This window comes from Geotrypetes seraphini, chromosome 1, assembly GCF_902459505.1.
Source record: "Geotrypetes seraphini chromosome 1, aGeoSer1.1, whole genome shotgun sequence".
Lineage (NCBI taxonomy): Eukaryota > Metazoa > Chordata > Amphibia > Gymnophiona > Dermophiidae > Geotrypetes > Geotrypetes seraphini.
In genome coordinates, this window is record NC_047084.1 from 266,289,110 (window position 1) to 266,305,595 (window position 16,486).

General features: G+C 42.9%; 1 protein-coding gene across 2 annotated transcripts in view; it reads left to right on the forward strand.

Moving 5' to 3' along the window:
• NELFA (negative elongation factor complex member A) overlaps positions 1-16,486 on the forward strand; it is a 167,887-nt gene that overhangs the window by 56,978 nt on the left and 94,423 nt on the right. The window lies entirely within an intron of this gene.

A 16,486-nucleotide genomic window follows, 5' to 3' on the forward strand; every position in this document is an offset into this window, starting at 1 on the left:
GTTGATGTAGGCTAAAATTTGACATTTATGCAGGTCTGGCACTGCTTATAGAACAGAGCCTTATCTTCCTACCACCTAAGTGTGATATTAAACAGAACATTGTGTAACTCAAACTCATAGATGCCATATTAAAAGCTTCCCCAGCCCCAAACCAACAATAAATGCTGTATTTGGCTGTATGTTAGTAACGGTACAGAACAGGTTATGGGTTATGTTGGGGTTTTTTTTTTAATGAGATGGTCTGTAAGTTTAGTAGTAAAATATGCTGGCACACAATTGCAGTAAACTTAAAATAAAATAAAGTGGATTTCTTGTACAATTCCTCTGGAGGCTGAACTCTTGGATTGTGCATCTATTTCAGCCTTGGCTACAGAACTTTAGAAATAAAACTAACCCCCTCTGCGATGTCACCTGTGCAGACACTCTCCTTGAAGTTCAGTTTGTTTCTGCAGCCTTGCTGAGAACTTCTAGTTTCTTCTGCTCGTGATTTTAATTCTCAATTACTAGTCTTATTTTCTTCGGTGCCGCAGGTATTGCCCAAGTGCTGCGGATTCACTCTGAGAGTGTTCCTTCGGCGGGAGATCGCAGACTTTTCCTTAGATTGTCTGCTTCTAGAGGGTGCTCTGTAAGCTTGAACTACAGTAAGCCCTCTAGACAGCCTGCAGATTGGATCAGGTCTCCAGGATCGGGAGCCATCTCTCCCCTGGTTTGTCTGCAATGGGGGTATAGCACAGGCTGCTGCGGTTCCGTGGAGGTATGCCAGGATCGGGACCGCGTGTCTTCCTTAATTCCCCTGAGGGGTCTTGGTGGTCGATCTGTGGTGACAGAGAAGGTGAAGCAGTCAGAAGATCTGAAAAATCCAGTTTAATCAGTTCCTGAGGTACTGATCCTCCCTATGCTTGCACCGTGTATTGCTGGCTGCCATTGAAATGCATTGCAGCACATATCTCTGTGATGTCTGTGACCCATAGACTTTGCCGATTTTGGGGGGTTTCCCTGCATGCCCTAGTCCCCCCACCTGTAAAATCCTAAAATTGCTTCATGTTTTCCTGTGCTTTTAATGGCTGTTTTTCTATCAAAATCGGCATCCACGGTGGCCTTCTTGGATTTTCTTCAAAGTTTTTAAAAGTGTATGTGTGTATGTATTCTCACATGTGGGTGACGTCATCTACGGAGCCCCGATGCGGAAGCATTTTCAAGCAAACTTGATTGAAGATTTAAGTTTGCTCTGCTGCTCCACGCATGCGTGCCTTCCTGCTCCACTAGGGGGTGCATCCCCTCGTGGTCTCCAGTTCAAAATTTTCCGCGAGCCTAGAAGCCGTGTTTTTCAGGCTCTGCCCCAACTGCCTTCTAGCACCGCGATTTTTTCTTGTTTTTTCACGATTAAGTCGCTGTGCGCGAATTCTTTACCTTTTTATTTGATTCCTGCTTCGTTTTCGACGACCCGGAGGCTTCCGGGTCCCCGTGGCCGCGTGGCTAATCGAGCCGCGGCTACTTTCGATTTAATGTCCCGGCCTTTGACCGGCTTTAAAAAGTGCACCCGGTGCGAGCGGCTTCTTTCTCTCACAGATCCGCATCGCCGGTGCATCCTCTGTCTGGGGGCGGCTCATCCAACCGACTCCTGCCCCCAGTGCGCTACTTTCCAAAACAGGGCCCTCCGCCGAAGAAAAGCCCGCATGGCGGACCTCTTCACCCCGGACCAACCCTCCACCTCGGCCTCGAGGTCGGCCCCGGATACCTCGGCATCGCCTCGAGACTCGACCCCGAAGTCCTCGGGACAACAGAAAGCCTCGGCTCCGGGTAAGTCCCCTCTTCCCTCTTCAGGTTCTGTAACAGCGAAGAAGCCAGCCTCGGGGACAATGGCGACGCATGGCGGAAGCCCCATGCTTACAGCCCCGTCTAAGCCCTCCAAGCCTTCAGGCCGTGCCTCCACCACACGGGAATACTCTGATACGAGGTCGCCCCCGGTGGAGCGCACCGAGGCAGTGGACGTGCCCGTCTTCCAGGACCTACTCCGAGCGATGATCACGTCGGAGCTGTCCGCTGCAATGGCCCAGTTTCAATCGGCCTCGACCTCGAATGTGCCAGACCAGCCTGAGCCTCGCACCGAACAACCTCGAGGAAAGGTGCGCAATCCTCGCCGCATCCCATCCTCCTCGGACTCCTCGCCGAGGCTCCCGAGACGTTCCCCCTCCGCAGACCGCCGAGGGGCAAAACGTCGGGCTAGAACGACAGAAACCTCGAACCGCCGTACCTCCAAGAAGGCCCGAGGTTCACCAACTCTACGAGGCCGTTCCCCCACACCTCGTACGGGACCGCTCAGGGTGGCGGAGTTATCACTCTCCAACCCGCGCATCCTCCGAACTCCCCCTCTGACGTAATCTCCGAGGGAGTCCGGTTCGAGGTCACCGATCCGACATCGATCGGTACCCCTAACCCCGGCATCGTCTCCGAGGGGCTCCTCGAGACGCCGAAGATCGACAACCCCGGAACACTCTCACAGTGCTTCCCCAGTCTCGGAGCATGGATCAGAGCATGAACCTCGATACTCGAGGGAAGCCTCCCTATCCTTCTCCACCCGACGAAGGTCTCATTCCCCGACCCCGCACGGGGCCCCGGGGACATCTCGCCCATCCTTCACTCGCTTTGTCCAAGACATGGGCCACGCATTGGACTTAGACCTCCAGTCCGACTCCAGATACTCTAAGGAGTACCTGGCGGAGCTGGATATGCCATCACTGCCCAGAGAGTCCCTTCGCTTACCACCCAACCCGGTACTCCAACAGGCCTTCTTCAGGAACCTGGAGACCCCCTACATGGTCACGGCCGTACCCTCCAAAATGGAGGCCAAGTACCGCACAGTACCTTACCCGGGATTCGAGCAACCACAGCTCTCCCACCAATCGCTGCTAGTAGAATCCTCCTTGAAAAAGGCTCACCCGTCCCGGGTCTCAGCAGCAGTCCCCCCAGGCCGAGAAGGCAGAACCCTGGATAAGTTCGGCAGGAGACTATACCAAAACGCAATGATGGCCTCTAGGGTGCAAAGCTACACTTTCACCTTCACATCATACCTCAAACACCTCATTGGACTATTGAGAGCCTTTGAGACTGACCTACCGGCCTCCCGGCAAGGAACGTTCGGCCTGCTTTTAGAGTCCCTCTCCAACCTGCGCCTTCATCTATTCCACGCGGCCTCCTCAAGAGAAGCAGCCTTCGCTATCGCCATGCGCCGACTAGCCTGGCTGCGCCTGGTCGACATGGACCCCAACTTACAGGACCGGTTGGCTAACCTCCCCTGCGTGGGAAAGGAATTGTTCGATGACACTATCGAGGCGGCGACAAAACGCCTCTCCGAACATGAACGCTCGTTTGCCTCCCTTGTCCGGCAAAAGCCCAAACCGCCAGCGTCCAGGCCATACAGGGCCCCTCCGCGCCGCTACCCACAAAAGTCCACCCCTGCTTTCTCGCGGCCCCCACCCAGACGTCCGCAAGCCCACCACAGGGCCATGCCCAAGTCCCAACCGCCCGCGACCACCAAACCATCCCCGTCCTTTTGACGGGACACGCGGAAGGGGGCGGGCCCCCTCCGCCATAGTCCCAGGCCACCTTCCCATCGGGGGTCGACTCAAAGCTTTTTACCCTCACTGGGAACAAATCACATCGGACGCATGGGTCCTTGGCGTGATCTCATCAGGGTACTCTCTCAACTTTCGGGCCATTCCTCCGGACAACCCCCCAAGGAATTGCCCTCCCAACCGGACTCAGCTACCCCTACTCCTCTCCGAAGCTCGAGACCTGCTTCGCCTGAGAGCAGTGGAGAAGGTTCCCCCCGACCAATGGGGGAAGGGCTTCTACTCCCGCTACTTCCTGGTACCGAAAAAAACGGGAGACCTACGCCCAATACTAGACTTGAGACGCCTCAACAAATTCCTGGTACGGGAAAAGTTTCGGATGCTCTCACTACCAACACTTTACCCCCTGATCGACGAGGGCGACTGGCTCTGCTCCCTCGATCTCAAGGAGGCGTACACACATGTCCCAGTGCACCCCGCTCACCACAAGTTCTTGCGCTTCCAAGTAGGGGACTGGCACCTACAATACCGAGTCCTCCCCTTCGGACTAGCATCATCACCTCGGGTCTTCACTAAGTGCCTCGTGGTGGTAGCAGCAACCTTACGTTCCCAGGGCCTCCAGGTATTCCCCTACCTGGACGACTGGCTAATCAAAGCCCCGTCCAGGGAAGGGGTTATCTCAGCGACCCAACAGACTATTACCTACCTACAAAGTCTGGGGTTCGAAATAAACTTCCCAAAATCTCAACTACGCCCCTCGCAGACCCTACAGTTCATCGGGGCCACGCTGGACACGGTTCGCCTCCGTTCCTTCCTCCCCCCTCCGCGCCTGGAGGCGTTAGTAAGTCTGAGCCGAAGGATCTCCCTGCTGACCTCAGTATCAGCTCGACAGATGATGACTCTTCTGGGCCACATGGCCTCCACCGTCCATGTCACACCCTTCGCCCGCCTCCATCTGAGAATCCCTCAATGGTCCCTGGCGTCTCAATGGCGTCAAGACCGGGACCCGATCGACCACTCAGTGACAGTGACTCCTTCATTGCAACGATCGCTCCGCTGGTGGGCCGACTCTTCAAATCTTTCCAAAGGTTTGCTCTTCCTCACTCCACCCCACAGCAAGGTACTCACCACGGACTCGTCGGAGTACGCTTGGGGAGCCCATCTGGACGGCCTACGCACCCAAGGAATGTGGTCAGCACAAGACCGTCGCTGCCACATCAACGTGCTAGAACTTCGGGCCATCTACCTCGCAGCTGTAGCCTTCCAACATCTGCTCCACGACCGAGTGGTTCTCATCCGAACCGACAACCAGGTAGCGATGTACTACGTAAACAAACAAGGGGGGACAGGGTCTTGGCCCCTTTGTCGGGAAGCCCTGCGCCTCTGGAAATGGGCAATCTCCAACAACACCTTCCTTCGAGCGGTGTACATACAAGGAGAACAAAACTGCCTGGCGGACAGACTCAGCTGTCTCCTCCAGCCACACGAGTGGTCACTACACTCTCAGACCCTGCGAGGAGTGTTCGAACGGTGGGGGGACACCTCAAATAGACCTGTTCGCGTCCCCTCACAATCACAAGCTGCCTCTCTTCTGCTCCCGGATATACTCCCCGGACCGACTCGAGGCCGACGCCTTCCTCCTCGACTGGGAGGGAAGGTTCCTATACGCGTTCCCGCCGTTTCCTCTGATACTGCGGACGCTTGTCCACCTGAAAACAGTACAAGCCACCCTGATCCTGATTGCCCCTCGCTGGCCACGCCAGCCGTGGTTTTCCCTGCTACTTCAACTCAGTGTCAGAGATCCACTGCCTCTGCCTCTGTTTCCCTCTCTACTGTCACAGGGTCAGGGTTCACTGTTACATCCCAATCTTCAGTCTCTTCATCTGAATGCTTGGTTTCTCTCCCCCTGACTGCTCTCCCCGTGTCTCAATCAGTCAAGGAGATATTGGAGGCCTCCAGAAAAACCTCGACGAGAACCTGCTACTCCCAAAAGTGGACCAGATTCTCAACCTGGTACTCCTCCCACAGCCAGGACCCGGTGTCGGTCCCCGTCCCCCTGGTCCTTGACTATCTACTTCAACTATCTCATTCCGGCCTAAAGACCAACTCCATTCGAGTACACCTCAGTGCGATTGCGGCCTTTCATCAGCCCCTGGAAGGGAAAGCCCTCTCGCTCCATCCCTTAGTCACTCGCTTCATGAAGGGTCTGCTGAACGTCCACCCCCCTCTCAAACCTCCCCCGGTGGTTTGGGACCTTAACGTGGTTCTGGCTCAATTAATGAAACCTCCATTTGAGCCACTGGACAAATGCCATCCAAAATTCCTCACTTGGAAGGTAATCTTCTTACTCGCGCTCACGTCCGCACGGCGGGTTAGTGAGCTGCAAGCGCTGGTAGCGGACCCACCCTTCACGGTATTCCATCACGACAAGGTGGTACTCCGCACCCATCCAAAGTTCCTACCTAAAGTAGTGTCTGATTTCCATCTCAATCAGTCCATTGTCTTACCTGTGTTTTTTCCCCAAGCCCCACTCTCACCCCGGAGAAGTGGCGCTCCACACTCTTGACTGCAAAAGAGCGTTGGCCTTTTACCTCCAACGCACTCAGCCACACCGGAAAGTCCCACAACTGTTTCTGTCCTTCGACCCAAACCGGTTAGGCCACCCAGTTTCCAAACGCACCTTGTCCAACTGGTTGGCCGATTGCATCTCCTTTTGCTACGCTCAGACTGGTCTCGCACTACACGGTCGAGTAACGGGACACAAAGTCCGAGCGATGGCAGCCTCCGTAGCGTTCCTCAGGTCCACACCTATTGAGGAAATCTGCAAGGCTGCCACATGGTCTTCGGTTCATACCTTCACCTCCCACTACTGTCTGGACTCCCTGTCCAGAAGCGATGGCCGGTTCGGCCAATCGGTATTGCGAAATCTATTTGCTTAAATTGCCAACTTCCCTCCATCCCTCTTCAGTAAGCTTGGAGGTCACCCACATGTGAGAATATCATGCCTGCTTGTCCTGGGATAAAGCACAGTTACTTACCGTAACAGGTGTTATCCAGGGACAGCAGGCATATATTCTCACAACCCGCCCACCTCCCCGAGGTTGGCTTCTTGGCTAGTTAAGTGAACTGGAGACCACGAGGGGATGCACCCCCTAGTGGAGCAGGAAGGCACGCATGCGTGGAGCAGCAGAGCAAACTTAAATCTTCAATCAAGTTTGCTTGAAAATGCTTCCGCATCGGGGCTCCGTAGATGACGTCACCCACATGTGAGAATATATGCCTGCTGTCCCTGGATAACACCTGTTACGGTAAGTAACTGTGCTATATATATATGTACATGTAGATGTCCTCTGGAGGCTGAACTACCGCCCATCTGTTTTGTCCAATTCACAGGTTGCCTGCCAGTAACTTTTAAGTTGGTTTTCTCTCTTTGACCAGCCTCACTAAAATTTCCATGAGTGTCCTTTTATGTAAACTTATGGGGTTTTAAGGATCCCGGGATGGTGCCCCTTCTGCTCTTTAGACTGTCTTTTTTAGTGACCTGCTCCTCAGTTTTACAGGTGTGAAATGTTACAATTTCTTATTATGCTAACTTGGCCTTTTTTTTGGCCTTGATTATGTATTTGGTTATCATGAACAGCATTGATATGTAGCAGGGAGTCCCCGCACCCCTTTTTGCTTGTTTCCTGTTAGTATTAGATACTCCTGGCTTTGCTACATACTGAGAGTAGTGTCCGCACAGGTGACATTGCAGAGGGGGTTGGTTTTATTTCTAAGTTCTGCAGCCAAGGCTGGAATAGATGCACAACCTGAGTTCAGCCTCCAGAGGAGATTTACAAGAAAGAAGATTAGCAGAGGTAAGAAACCTAATCTTTCATTGCTGCTGTTCAGATTTCCCGTTACTGTCTGTTCACACACAACAATGCACACACATGCATTTTTATAAATTGCGCACACCACCTGCACGCTATATGCATGGGCATGGTATACCGTTGCATTTTTACAAAGACTTGCTAATTGCAAAATTATCGTACTTGTTTTATGGCTTTATTTTTCTTTTAAGGCTTTTTAACAGTTTTCATGCATTGATAACTGCATTCAAGAATCTAAAAGGAACAGCTCTTAATAGCAAATGTTAATTTGGTAATTAGCACATCATAGAAAAATTAACTGGTATAGTATGTCTTCTCTGAGGACAATCAGGCCTTCATATTCCCATAGCTGGATGACATCATCTGACAGAGCCTGTCACGGATGCTTGCTAGTAAGTTGTTGAAAGTTTCTAGCAGCACCGCGCAAGCACAGGGTGATCAGTCTGCGTCTCTCTGAAGAACAGGAAGTACACATCTCTGTGTTCTTACTTCAGCGCATTTTGCTCGTTTCGAAGTGCCTTCGAGTTTGATTTTTGATTTTTATTTTTTTCCTTAATTTAATTTTTTCATCGCTTAATTATTTACTTTTTACTTCCCTTTTTTTTTTTTTTTTACTGCTTTTTCAGCTCTTGAAGCTTCCTTTCTTTTTCAAGGGTTGCTAGGACCAAATATTTTGACTGGAGCTTCAGCCTCAGTTCTGTTATATTCCTTCTGGATTCCATACTCTAGGTCAGGGCTGCCTAAGTCGGGTCCTCGAGATCTTCTGGCAGGCCAGGTTTTCAGGCTATCCACAATGAATATGCATGAGAGAGATTTGCATACCAAGAAGGCAGTGCAGGCAAATCTTTCTCATGCATATTCATTGTAGATATCCTGAAAACCTGGCCTGCCAGTAGATCTCGAAGACCGGACTTGAGCAGCCCTGCTCTAGGTGTTCAGTCCTTCTTACAATCCCGGAGTTGTAGAAATCTAAACACTTTTCTGAGCATGTGCTCCTCCTACCTTACAACAGGGAGAGCCCCTTGCAGTTTCCAATTTCAGCAACCAGTGGAGCGCATGGTCCAACTGGGCTGGGTCCCTTGAGTATCTGGGAGTTCTTTTCAACATGAAAGACAAAGTTTTCCTCCCTGAAGTCCACAGAGCGAAGCTCACATGTCAGATCAGGGAATTTTGGGACATGCCAGCACTGATGGCTTCTCATTATTTGCAAGTGCTGAGGTCAATGGTAGCAACGATAGATGTGGTCCCCTGGGCAAAGGGGTTACGCTCTTATCCTGCTGGTTGCCAAAAATGGATGTGTTGCATGCACTTACCTTGGACATCAGAGGCGTGGCTCAGTCTGAATTGGTGAGTCTCTGTTCCGAGCAGTGCTGCTTTGCTTCTTCACTTGGGTGATCCTGACAACAGATGCCAGCTAATACAGCTGGGAAACTCATTGCCCAGACAAAATGGTCGATCAACCGATTGGTGCTGAGAACTATTGCAGGTGCTCGTTAGCTTACTGCAAGACAAGGCAGTCCACCTCCATTATATGGTTGCATGTTTTTGGATGATTTTGTTAACATGCTGTAATATGAACAGATCAGATGTTTTTCTCAGGGAGTGTCCCCTGTCCCCCTCCCTGTTATGTTTCTTCTTTAGTGCTGATTGCTTTAATACGAACTAAGGATTTGCAACACAGCCCAGAATGAAGGGAGGCAGAGCACAAAAATGTTAATGAGGCTCTCTACACCAGATCTCTCAATCAGAGGGTCACTACCCACCAGTTCCAGAATGATGTGTGTGTATCTACTAGAAAGGTGATTATCAAGGTAAGGACCTAATCTTTCCATACTCTCCCACCTTTCCTTGGAGTTGCATTCTTTAAGCTTCTATATGAGACTGCTCACCCTGTGCTCACGCATTGGGCAGGAAAGCACCCATACTTGCACGGTGCATTGTTCCTAGAAATGTCTACTAACAACTTGCTATCAAGCATTCATTACAAGCTTTATTGGATGACATCACTCAGCTGTGAGAATATTTGGATTGCTGTTCTCAAAGAACACCTGCTGCAGATAAGTAACTTTCTTTATATGCATGGATGCATTATACCAGTTTATTTTTACATAGATTCAGTTTTCATGCTATAATGATTGCTCAAATTCCATAGTGTGCAACCCAAAAGAGGGCGTGATCATGGGCGGTGCATCTGGGCATTCCTCAAATTTGTATATAATATGTTAGAATGAATTACAGGATATGCGCCCAGGTTGGGTGCTGGGAGTTGCACCTGGTTTCAGCAGGTGTAGGTCCTGGCATCCAAATTTGGGCATCTAATTTGGCACTCAGTACTGTTGAGTGCCCGATACAGAATAGCATTGAGGACTGATATTTGAACATCATTTAGTGAATCTAGTCCTATATGCATAAAAATACAGTGTCTGGAGAGTGATGGAGTGGCCTAATGATTGGTGCAGTGGGCTGAGAACCTAGAGAACTGGGTTTGAACTGCAGCTCCTTGTGACACTGGGCAAATCACTTAACCCTCCATTGTCCCAGGTACAAAAACTTAAATTGTGGGCCCACTAAGGCTCTTACCCATACCCTTATATAACATCATAAGGCTACTCTCAGTTGTACCTTCCAGTTGAAAACAAAATGTTATGAATACAGTTCTGCATAATGATTGCAATAATAAACTGTATGCTTATGTTAAATTTACTTTTTTAATTGTACCGTGTGTGTATGTTCTATTAGGGTGGTCCACAGTAGTATGCAAAAAAAATCAGCCTTGTCAAATCTTGTCTCCACAAGGCTTATTTTTGTCCACATGGTATGTTTTACTCAGGTGTCAAATTTCAGCTTGATTAGACAGAAACATAGAAACATGATGGCAGATAAAGGCCAAATGGACCATCCAGTCTGCCCATCCACAGTAACCATTATCTCTTCCTCTCTCTGAGTTCCCATGTGCCTATGCCAGACTTCTTTGAATTTAGACTGTTCCATGTATCTACCGCCCTTTCTGTAAAAAAAATATTTCCTTAGATTACTCCGGAACCTATCACCTCTTAACTTCATCCTATGCCCTCTCATTCCAGAGCTTCCTTTCAAATGAAAGACTCGATTCATGCGCATTTGCATCACATAGGTATTTAAACATCTCTATCATATCTCCCCCCTCCCGCTTTTCCTCCAAAGTATACAGATTGAGATCTTTAAGTCTGTCCCCATATACCTTATGACGAAGACCACGCCACATTTTAGTAGCCTTCCTCTGGACCAACTCCAATCTTTTTGAAAGTGTGGCCTACAGGATTGTACACAATATTCTAAATGAGGTCTCACCAAAGTTTTATACAGGGGTATCAATCCCTCCTTTTTCCTACTGGCCATAACTCCTTTCTATGCACCTTTCTAGCTTTCGCCGTCACCTTTTAGAACATAAGAATATCCTTACTGGGTCAGACCAATGGTCCATCAAGCCCAGTAGCCCGTTCTCACGGTGGCCAATCCAGGTCTCTAGTACCTGGTCAAAACCCAAGGAGTAGCAATATTCCATGCTACTGATCCAGGGCAAGCAGTGTATTCCCCTATGTCTTTCTCAATAACATTACATTACATTAGTGATTTCTATTCCGCCTTTACCTTGCGGTTCAAGGTGGATTACATAAGAATTGCTATGATCTTAAGAAGTACATATTGAAGAGATATGAAGAAGTACTTAGGAATAGATTGAACATTATCTAATTTGCTAAGGGGTAGTTGGTAATGTAGGCGGGATTCAGAACATTATTGGTTGTGTTATATTGGTTTTATGTATTTTTTGAAGAGTAAGGTTTTTGTTTCTTTTTTGAAAGTTTTGTAGTCTGTGGTCGTAGTCGGCAGGTTGGTGAGTTGTCGGACTATGGACGTTTCCTCCAGGAATTTGTCCAAGCCTTTCTTAAAACTAGCTACACTATCCGCTCTTACCACAACTTCTGGCTGTGCGTTCCAGCGCTTAACTATCTCTGAGTGAAAAATTTTTTCCTCCTATTGGTTTTAAAAGTATTTCCCTCTAACTTCAAGTATCCCCTAGTCTTTGTAATTTTTGACGGAGTGAAAAATCGATCCCTTGTACCTGTTCTTCTTCAATCGTATCTCCCCTCGGCCGTCTCTTTTCCAAGCTGAAGAGCCTAACCATTTTAGTCTTTCCTCATAGGGGAGGAGTTCCATCCCCTTTATCATCTTGGTCGCTCCTCTTTGAATCTTTTCTAGCGCCACTATATCTTTCTTGAGATAAGAAGACCAGAATTAAACGCAATACTCCAGATGAGGTCGCACCATGGAGCGATACGGGGCATTATAACATTCTTAGTCTTGTTAACCATCTCTTTTTTAATAATTCCTAACATGAAACAAGAAATCCAAACTGAGAGACTGAGAATGACAGTGCTGGAAGAAAAAGTGGAGAGGTTTGAATCTTTCACACAGGAATATGACAAAGATAAAAAAGAAATAGCAGCTTTAAAAAATCAAATGGTGGACATGGAAAACCGAGGAAAAAGAAAGAACATAAGAATTTTGGGGCTGGCTGAAAATATTGAAGGAGGAGATCCTGTACAATTCCTAGAAAATCTGTTACCTAAACTGCTTCAGCTCAACTCAAAATGGCCGTTAGAAATTGAAAGAGCCCACAGAATCCCCACAAGAAAGCCAGTAAACCAAGCTGCTCCAAGACCTTTGATATTCAAGGTATTACGGTATCAACAAGCTCAAGAAATATTAAAAATGGCAAAAGCAAATAAAAACTTGAATTATAAAGGATCAAAACTGATTTTAGTACCGGATTTTGCTAAATATACTGCTAACATAAGAAAACAATTCCTCACATACAGACAGCAGCTGAAAGAAAAGGGATACATATATGGAATATATTATCCATCCACTATGAGAGTATCCAGTGGAAATAAATCCATATATTTTCAAGACCCGGCAAAACTGAAAGAATTTCTGACACAAAAAGATCCTAAGTTTATATAAATAACAGAACAATTCAGCTGAAGAAAGAAGAAAGAAGAAAGAAGAAAGAAGATGGGAAAAAAAGGGAAAATAAAGAAGATTATTAAAAGAAATGTTATCAACTGGAAATATAATTTATTGAAATAATGGATGCAATAATATAACAATATTTAAAAATTAGCATCCACAATCATTAATATCATTAATTATTATTAATATTATTAAAAAAAAAAAAAAAAAAATATATATATATTATTATTATCAAAATATAAATAAATTAATTATTTAAAAAAATATATATAAAATACAAGTTTTAATCAAAATAGATAATATATTCTATTATATAACATATTAAATTATTATGATAAAGGATCAATGAAATGATTTACAATGAAAATATCATTAAAATATTGAAAGGAAAAATTTATAATTGTTATATTGAGAATAAGATTTAAAAATGAAATATATTAATTATTATAAAAACAATATTTTAACACTGTATAAGAAAATTATAATTTTATGAAATATATACAAGAAAATAATTGATTATTGACAGAAATAATTAATAAAATAGATGTCTAATATAAAATTTTTATTTGATTTAATTATTCAGTCATATTAACTTATTATGAAAAATAAGAAAATAATGTAATGGAATGATAGATAATTAATAAAAGATGAATTTATTATAAAACTTATTTACTGACATAAAATGTATATTTTAATCAATTATTCATTCAAATTAATTCAGTATGAAGATGATCTATGAAAACGATTGAAATGCATTATAATTAAGATCAATATTATATATTTATATAATACTGGATATATTTAAGTTATATGATGATATAGATATAGATATATATAGAGAATAAGAGCTATATTTGAAATATGTTTATTTATTAGAAATATTATATTACAAGTATGCATGATATTGAATTTAATTTTATAATTCAAATATATTTAATTCTCAGTAAATTTATAAAATTTTATAGATTAAATGAATATAATTTTTAATAATATAAGGGTGGAAGTATATAGAATGTATTGAATTCAGAAATATATTTTAAATAATATAATGTATTATTAGTTGCCTGGAGATGGAGATGTAGGTTTTGCATGACCAATGCGTGTTCCAAATCAGAATAAGATAATGGGTGGGAGGGGAGGGAAAATAATGGGTGGGTTAGGGGATAAATTTTCAATGAATGTGCTAGGAGCTAATCATGTAAACAATCATAGAATATTGATTAAGTATAATTATTAATCAGATGGATCTAAAAATGTATTCGCTGAATGTCAATGGTTTAAATCATCCTATTAAGAAGAAGAAATTATTATCGTTCCTTAAAAATCAAAATGCGGATATTTATTTTATTCAAGAAACTCATCTTTCGGAAATTGAATCAAAAAAATTATCTGGAGGTTTTATTTCTAAATGTTTATTTGCACCGGCTTTAAAGAAAAAGGCTGGAGTGGCTGTTCTAATAAATAAAAAATGTAATGCAGATTTTAAACTAATTAATTATGATCCCTTAGGAAGATGGGTGCATGTCGAAATGGTTCTGGGAAATACTACCCTGAATTTATTCAATTTATATGCTCCTAATACGAATCAAATGGAGTTTTTTAAACAAATTCAACAATTGCTCTTACCACTGGCTACATCTAATTTAATAGTAGCAGGGGATTTCAATGCTGTAATGGATCCGATATTGGATAAAAAACCAAGTAAAGTTATGAAATCATTAGGCTTAGATAATTTGATACTATCTTGTGATTTAGTAGATATATGGCGAATTCTTCATTTTAATGATCAGGAATTTTCTTTTTGTTCTCAGGTCCATAAATCCTTTTCACGAATTGATTATATATTTGTTTCTAATAATATAGCGCAGCGTGTCTTAAAAGCAGTAATTGATCCCATTATAATTTCAGATCATGCTGGTGTGTGGATTAATCTTCAAAATTATGATGCTGAAAACTCTGATTTAATTTGGAGATTTAATAATGATTTATTAGCGGATTCAAAATTTCTTGAAGATTTCAAAATAAAAATGCAAGAATTCTTTCAATTTAATGAATCAGATGATATTAATGCTGAGATCTTATGGGATGCTTTTAAAGCAACTATGAGAGGAAATATTATTTCATATTCAACATTTATTAACAAACAAAAAAAAAAAACAATTTATTGAGATGGGAAAGCAAATTAAATTATTAGAAAATAAATTAATTGAGAAATGGGAAAATAATACATTACAAGAATTATTAAAATTAAAAGTTAAATACAATGAAATTTCTTCTCAAATTGTGAGGAAAGACATTTTCAACAAACAAGTACAATATTATGGAAATTCAAATAAAGCTGGTAAATTATTAGCAAACTTTCTAAAAGCAAAGAAAAGAAAATCTAAGATTATTGCAATTAAAGATACAAAAGGTAACACACATACCAACACAAAAGATATTATAACACAATTTCTTGATTTTTATAAAGAATTATATACTTCCAATTCTTATGAAAATAAAGAACAAGACGGATTAACTTTTTTAAATTCATATATTGGACCAAATATTCCAGATCATATAAAAGGAAGTTTAGAAGAACCTATATCTTTAAAAGAATTAGAAACAGCATTGAAGTCTCTTAGAGTTGGATCCGCTCCAGGTGGAGATGGGTATACTGTTGAATTTTATAAATTTTTTCAAAATATCATATTACCACATCTGTTAAATTTATATCAATATCAAATAAAGAATGGAAAAATTTCTGGTACTATGGCAGAATCAATAATTATAGTCTTACCAAAACCAAACAAAGATCCTACTCTGGTTTCAAATTACAGGCCTATTTCATTATTGAATGTGGATAACAAATTAATGGCTAAAGTATTAGCATTAAGATTGGCAAAAGCTCTCCCTTTCATTATTGATGTACATCAAACAGGATTTATTGCTAAAAGACATTCATCAAATAATACTAGATTAGCATTCCACTCATTAAATTTAGCAAAAAATATAAATGATCCAGCTTTTTTAATATCTTTAGATGCAGAAAAAGCTTTTGACAGAGTGGAATGGAATTTTATATACCAAGCTTTACAATGGTTTGGTATAGGATCCGGTTTTATTGAAATGATTCAGACATTGTATAGCTCTCCTGGAGCAAGATTATATATTAATAATAATTTATCAAATAGATTTAACTTGCACAGGGGAGTTAGACAAGGATGCCCTCTGTCTCCTTTACTTTTTGATATTGTCCTAGAACCTTTATTAATTGCAATAAACAAAACTAAGGAGATAGAGGGAATATCATTTAACAATTTTGAATTTAAAATATCTGCATATGCAGATGATATATTATTATATTTAAGAAAACCGGAAACTACTATTCCATGTATACTTAATTTAATAGAAACATATGGTACTTTTTCTGGATATAAAATTAATTGGAACAAATCTGAAATTCTCCCAATAAATGTTCATTGTACCAAAGGATTATTTGACCCATATTCATTTATTTGGAAAGATGATGGTATAAAATACTTAGGAATTATGATCAAAAATACAATTGAAGACACAGTCAAAGAGAATGAAAAACTTTTATTGAAAAAAATAACAGAAATGTGTGAGCAATGGAATCCATTACATCTTTCTTGGTGGGGAAGAATTCAAACAATTAAAATGATGATATTGCCTGTGGTTTGTTACCAAATGAGTATGATTCCAATATTTTTTCAGGGGTCATTTTATAAAAAACTTAACAATATTCTTACAAAATTTGTTTGGTGTGGGAAAAGATCAAGAATCGCTTTAGTATCATTACAAAGACCAATTATGGAAGGGGGGGTAAATTTTCCAAATTTTTATAGGTATCATCAAGCCTATATCTTAAGACAGGGTATGTATTGGATTCTCCCAGAGCTTCTAGAAAATGTACCAGATTGGCTATATTTAGAATGGCGGCTCCTGTTCCCTTTATATCCAGAACAGTTAATAACTATAACAATGCCTAAAAGATACAAAGACCACAGAATTTTATTTGACACTTGG